Raw genomic sequence first — 6,733 nt, forward strand, 5'->3', positions numbered from 1 at the left:
AAAGTAGCAAGTGGACTAGAGAGTGTCAATATGACAAAGTAGAATCACAAAGGTTCTATTTGATATCATTCTAATCCTATCTCAGATAAGGGATTTCTATTATCTGTTGTAATTAGTTCTAAGGTAGGTGCCTCTTGATTTGTAAAAGGTTGGTGCCTCTCTTGTATTGAGTTGGAGCTCAAATTAGGGAATTGTAGTTTCCTTTGGGTTGGTGCCCATAAACGATGTATTAATAAGGGAACTATTGAACTCCTCTTTCTCAATACTTCAATACTTCTTTGGTCAATTTCTTATTCTCCATATTTTAAAACCATTTAATTTCTTTTTCTATACATTCTAATTATTTTTGACATTATTAACTTCATTTTCTCTCCATTCTAATGTTTCATCTCAACCCTTGATCAATTTGTATTTTCTAGTGCAATACTAGTCTATGCATAAATAGGAGCTTTGTAATAAGGTATGGGCATCCATCAAAGCATAACAGGAATGTGATTATTTAAATAACATTTGGAAATTCCTTGGTAGACATTTATGTAAAGTTTGGATACATATATAGGCACACAAAATATTCTATGGGATGCCTCGAAGAAATTTGATCTCATGAAATGACATGGTTGTAGGATATACACAAAAGGGATTTGTTGAACAAGCTTCAAATTTTTTTAATAAAATGCAATTTGTAGGTGTAAAAGCACAATCCACAACCTTTTCCAAAATCCTCCTTACCATGCCAAAATGGAGCCTTGGAACAAGGCATGCAATCAATCAAAAGAGAAAAGTTGGAGAGATTTTATCATATGTATGGACATCCATAAAAGCTTAAATAAAGTAGGATATTTGTCAAATATTATCGTTTGAAATGCTTTAAGAGACATATATGGAGAATTGGGAAGCATAAGCAAGGAACATAAACTATTTGATAAAATACCTCAAAGAAATGTGGTCTCATGGAATGCCATGGTCACAGGACATGCATAATTATGTGAAATATTTGATAGAATGTCTTGAAGATAAGTGCACTCATGGAATGCACCCATTGCAGATTATTCATAAAATCAAATATTTAACGTAGTCTTTAGGAACTTTCAAGAAAATGTAATTGGTAGATGTAAAGCCAAACTCTGCAATCTTTTCTCACATCCTCATAGCTTGTAAAAAAAATGGAGCTTTGGGACATGGTATGAACATCCTTCAAATCATAAAGGATAGATCAATTTATTAGATGTTATGGTTAGAACTACTCTAATAGACACATGTATATAAAATTTGGAAGCGTAGACAAGGGGTGTGAATTATTTTGAGACCACATTTCTTACTCATTTACAAAGAATTATTCATTCTTATTCTATTCTTTATTTCTTTTAAAATTTTTAGCATTCTTTGATTATTGTAATCAATTCGACCTTTTTCTAAAATAATGTATGTAATAAAGGCATGGTTGCAATCTACAGTTGTACCAACGTCCTTATATCAAAACTAGACTACTTGTACACTCCTTAACAAACAATGCATGTGAGAAATGCATGGTTACAATATGCTTATCTAGCCTGATCTCTCTCTCTCTCTCTCTCTCTCTCTCTCTCTCTCTCTCTCTCTCTCTCTCTCTCTCTCTCTCTCTCTCTCTCTCTCTCTCTCCTCTCTCTCTCTCTCTCTCTCTCTCTCTCTCTCTCACTCTCTCTCTCTCTCTCTCTCTCTCTCTCTCTCTCTCTCTCTCTCTCTCTCCATATATTTAACTATGATCATGTTCTTTCAGAAAACTACTTTATCTCCTACCCTTATGTGTCATCCTCTCAATCCTTACCCTTCACTTTTCTTGCTTCATCCTCTCTTACCACTATCGTCACCCTCTATCCTATCCTACCCTAAACCTCACAACCCTTGGCATACTTTTATCATATAACAAAAAAATTAACATCTCTTACCCTTATATTCCCAACCTAGGACTTGTATATATCATTTATCATCTTCAAGAAATGCTAATTATCCATTACCTCACTATCATATACCTTGGGGGTTGGAACCTTAAACCTCCTCCACAAAATAATATATTTGTCTATAATAAATCATCCACAAGTGTTGTATTTCATCATTCCAAACATTGACATATATGTATGCATTTAATTACATAAGTGATCCTAATATACACATTCAATCCTTTATAGATCAATGTGCATTAGGTATTACTTTAATGTTCAATTTATAGCTAATCCTTTTCTCACTTCATTAATGAAAACACCTTCAAATGTTTCTACTCTTTAGCTACCTATTCCATGGGTTTCTTTCTTTATCTCACTTATCTTTTTCATGGAACACATTCAAGTCAATATAGGATTGTAGGTAAATTTCATCAATAATACACTATAATAAAGGCATAAATGAGGATGTTATGGATTTTTTCTTCTATTATTAATGTCCCTTTTCATAGATCTCCTATCTTCTTTTTTATTGTACTATCAAGAGGGTATTTATTAAGAATATTTTCCAAATTTTTGCAATCAAAATATCTTACATAAATATCTAACTTTTATAACACCTTGTATTATAGGTGATAGATCACTTTAAAGTCATCTCTTTGACCTTGATACCTCTATTTTTTGACAATGTCATCTTCTTAAGAAACTCATAATTATACAAAGAACATTAATAGCTTATAGTTTTATCCTTAATCCAATCCTAGAAATGACTAAACTAATTGAATTTTCATTACTCCTCTTTGTCATAAAAAACCCCAGTTCCATCTTTCATGAGTTTATTTAAATTACCTTATCCAACTTCATCCTATTCAACCATTGAACACCAACCTCTTCTTATTCTACCAATTTCACCATTTCTTTTTAGTATATAGACCTATTTTTCTTAATTATCTCTTTGGAATTCCTTATCACTGAATCATGTCCCCCTTTAACTAAATATTATCTTTTCATCTTCACTTTTATAATAATCTCCTAGGATATGTTTCTATTAATCCAACCCTAGTAACTATTGAAGTTCTTTTTCTCTGTTTTCTTAAGTTTCTACATGACACATTTTTCTTGAGTTTTTCTTTTTTTCCTCCTTTGTATTACTTTTTATTTCCTTTTTTTCAATGAGGATTCTCTTATTATACATTCACTTTCTATATTTGATTTGGTTTCTCCTTTATTTTAGTTATTCATATCTTCTTTAGCATCATATGTTACATTTGGACTAGACAATTATTCACTTTCTAATCAATGGTGCCAACACGTTATTATAGAGCTATTAAATTTGTAAGAATTATAAATATCATATGATTTATCACCACAAAATTATATATACAAATTTTCCTCCTTTTTTAATTTTGCACTTATTAGCATAATGTCCTAGTTTACCATAGTTATAATATCTTGGCCTTCTGGTCCTTTGTGTGGTACCTCTATTATTATTGTGGTAGCCTCCCCTACTATCTCCTCAATAGTTATTGCGGTAACTCATGGAGGGTCATATATCTTGATTTATAGTACCATATACTATGTATTGTTAAGTGGTCCTATACTTTTTCTTAATTAAGGTTCCCATAACCATAGGGCAAACAAACATTGAATGCTCTTATAGTTAAACCCTATGTTCTCTCCATACACATCCAAAAAATTCTTCCCTAGTCAATCTATGAACAATTGGTTCATATTCTTCTTCTTAATGGAGTAACATTGGAGACCTATTTGTGTCATCTTTGTCCCAGGACAGTTTCTTTGAGGACCCGGTGGTGTAGCTTTATACTTTATAATATATACTTGCTATCTTTCTAAATAATTTCTCAAGTTCTCTTAGTGTGGTAGCCATCTTCATGCCTTTGATTATCAAATATTAATTCCCTAGATATTCTTTCCTAATGTAATTTTTAAACCAAAACTTGGACTTCCTCTAGGTGGGGGAGAAGTCTCAACTTTCTCACCTTTCATTATAATTTATCACTTCAATATTACATTTTTGAACCCTAATTAAAATGATCAATTTCATCATTTCCTACTAGATCATTCTCCCTTATATTTGACTATTATTTTATTATGGTAATCAATTTTATTGCATCCTTGTATTGAGAGAAAACCTTCTTATCTATTTCTACTATAATGTGAGACATTAACCCTGAAATAAAACAATAAATTCATTTCTTTTATGTCGAGGTATCTTGTATCTTTCTAACCATACTTTTGAATCATTGTTCATGATATTCTATTGATTCCTCCTTAGTTTGTCATCTTCCATATTTTGCTTATTTTTTTGCTCATACATTAGGTGAATGGAAATGGGTTAGGGATTATTAATGTGGTGTATCTACTACTAGAAGAAAAAATAGAAAGGGAAATAAGGTGGAAGACTTTCAAGGTTTAAAGATTGGTTTTACCACATACTTTATACCTTTTAGGTATGATGGTATGAGTAATCCTACAAGTATGGGTTCCATAAAAAGGAAGTGAGATGGGAAGTGGGTTGAGAAAAATGAGTAGGGAAAATAAACAAACTCAAGTTTTTTAGACTTAAAGGATAAGTGAATCCTCAAATTAGGAATTAAGGATGGTGAATACTCAATGCTAAAGGAGAGAAATCATGGAAATTGTAAATGGAGAATAATTGAGGCTCATGGATTAGTCTTTTAACTTAATAGGTACATAAATACACGGAGACATAAATCCTAGTGCCAAAGGTAAAGTATTAAGCAAAAGAATAGGAAAATTGATGATAAAGTACATAGGTAATGAGGAGTCTGAATGACTAAAATAACCAAAGGTCTTAAACAAAAATGTAAATGTTTGGTTTCAAGGAATGAAGGGAGAATATTGGCAAGAGGAAACCTTTGAGCCCAATAAAGGCTACCAATTGACAGAATCACCTCTAACACTTATAAATTTCTATAGGTTAAGATATTTAGGCATGTGACAAGTAGTATGAAAGGCAAAATGCTACAACAAGAACATTTTCTGATAAGGAGGTCTATTGAAGGATTTCTTAGATTGGTTGTAGATAGTAGCCAAAACATGGTTCTATTAAGAAAGGAAGCACTTGCCTTTGATAAATTTGCATTTCCTAATATAGACCCAACATCACCTAGAAAGGGGTAAGTCAGATATCACATAAATATAAGTACAAAAACATAATTTTTTTATCAAATGTCAATAAGAGGCTTCATAGGAAACAAAATCAAACTAAAAAAAATGAGAAGCACATTAGAGTCCTTTCAATAAGAATGTTATGCAAAGTAAAGGCTCAAAAGGACCATCAACAAAGGGTTCCTTGATTTTATCTAAAATTAGAGGTGATGTTTCAAAGTATAAAGAACATTTGTCAAGTATTTCTTAAAATCATTGCTGAAATACTCCTAAGCCTATATTCATATGTGATTTGCAGACAGCAAGAGAAAACAGATCCACACATCCACCTTTGGCTTAATTGACATATTTTTGATAAAGTTAAAGTTGTCTTCATGGTAGACAACACAAGCAAGTAGTTCAAGCACATACATAATGATCAATTGAAAATGTAATGTAGTAAAGGTTACCCATGTGATTCAAATATGTAAAACCCACATTCTCTAAACCTGCCTGGCTGCATGCACATTTAACACGAAATTTAGTTTCAGAATATGTTCTAAATTGCTTCACTAATTCAAATACATTTAGAGAGCATCCTTGAAAAATTCATTTTGTGCATATCCTACAAACATTGCATTCTCTGAGACAACTTTTTTTTTTTCATTTTGTCAAATAGTTTACGTGCCTCATTTATGCCTCCACATTTTCCATATCTGTCTATTAGAGCATTTCTGGAATGATAGTATCTGACAAAAATCCACCTTCCCTTAAGCTTTATACATATGAAAAAAGCCCTCTGTCCATTAAGGTTGCACAGTCTGGCTCTAAGTCGGATGATAACATTTGGTTGAAAGTTTCTGAAGCCTTTTGAAAAAATCCCTTTTACGTATATCCTGCAAGCATGACATTTCATGAGACCACATTGTTTTAGGCATTTTGCATAATGTATAACAAAGCCGTTGCAACTACAATATCCCATAAAATTCCTTACCTTTCACTTGTGGTGGATGACCAAACCCTGTTTCAAAGCTCCCATTTTGACACAGGCAGGAAGGATGCTGGCAAAGATTGCTGCCGATTAGATCCTCTTGAAGGTTTCTGAAGCTTTTTCAACAAATGCACTCTGTGTATATCCTGCAATCGTAGCATTCAAGGAGACCAGGGTTCTGTGCATATCCCACAAACAGTTCAGATGCGTTGTCTTTTCTTCCACATTTTGCATACATGTCTACTAGAGTGTTTCCTGAGGATCGCCCATATCCTGTTTCAAAGCTGTCATTTTTGGCAGCCGGGAGTACGCATAACCGGGAGTACGCATAAAACAGTTCGGTTTGGAAAGTTGTTTGTCACGTATGAACATAATATGGGCGGCAAGATAAAACCATTCAAAAACATTTAAAATTTATGCAGGCTCGAAAGCCAACAGAAACGGATCTTGTGAACGGTAAATGGGATGGTTGAAGAGGGCCCACCAGCCACCTAAGCGCGGTCAACGCTTAGTGTGTGCTGTTTAAGCCATCCCGTCTTTGAAGTATGGTGGAGAGTCATCTAGTTTGGATTCTCTTGTAGGTATCCCCCTCCAGAACATACAGATTTGGGATCTGCTACATGCATGGAATATCTCAATCAGTGGAGAGCATTGTCCTGATCTTGAATATGTCCACCTTGAATCCCTGGAAAGT

This window comes from Cryptomeria japonica, chromosome 7, assembly GCF_030272615.1.
Source record: "Cryptomeria japonica chromosome 7, Sugi_1.0, whole genome shotgun sequence".
Lineage (NCBI taxonomy): Eukaryota > Viridiplantae > Streptophyta > Pinopsida > Cupressales > Cupressaceae > Cryptomeria > Cryptomeria japonica.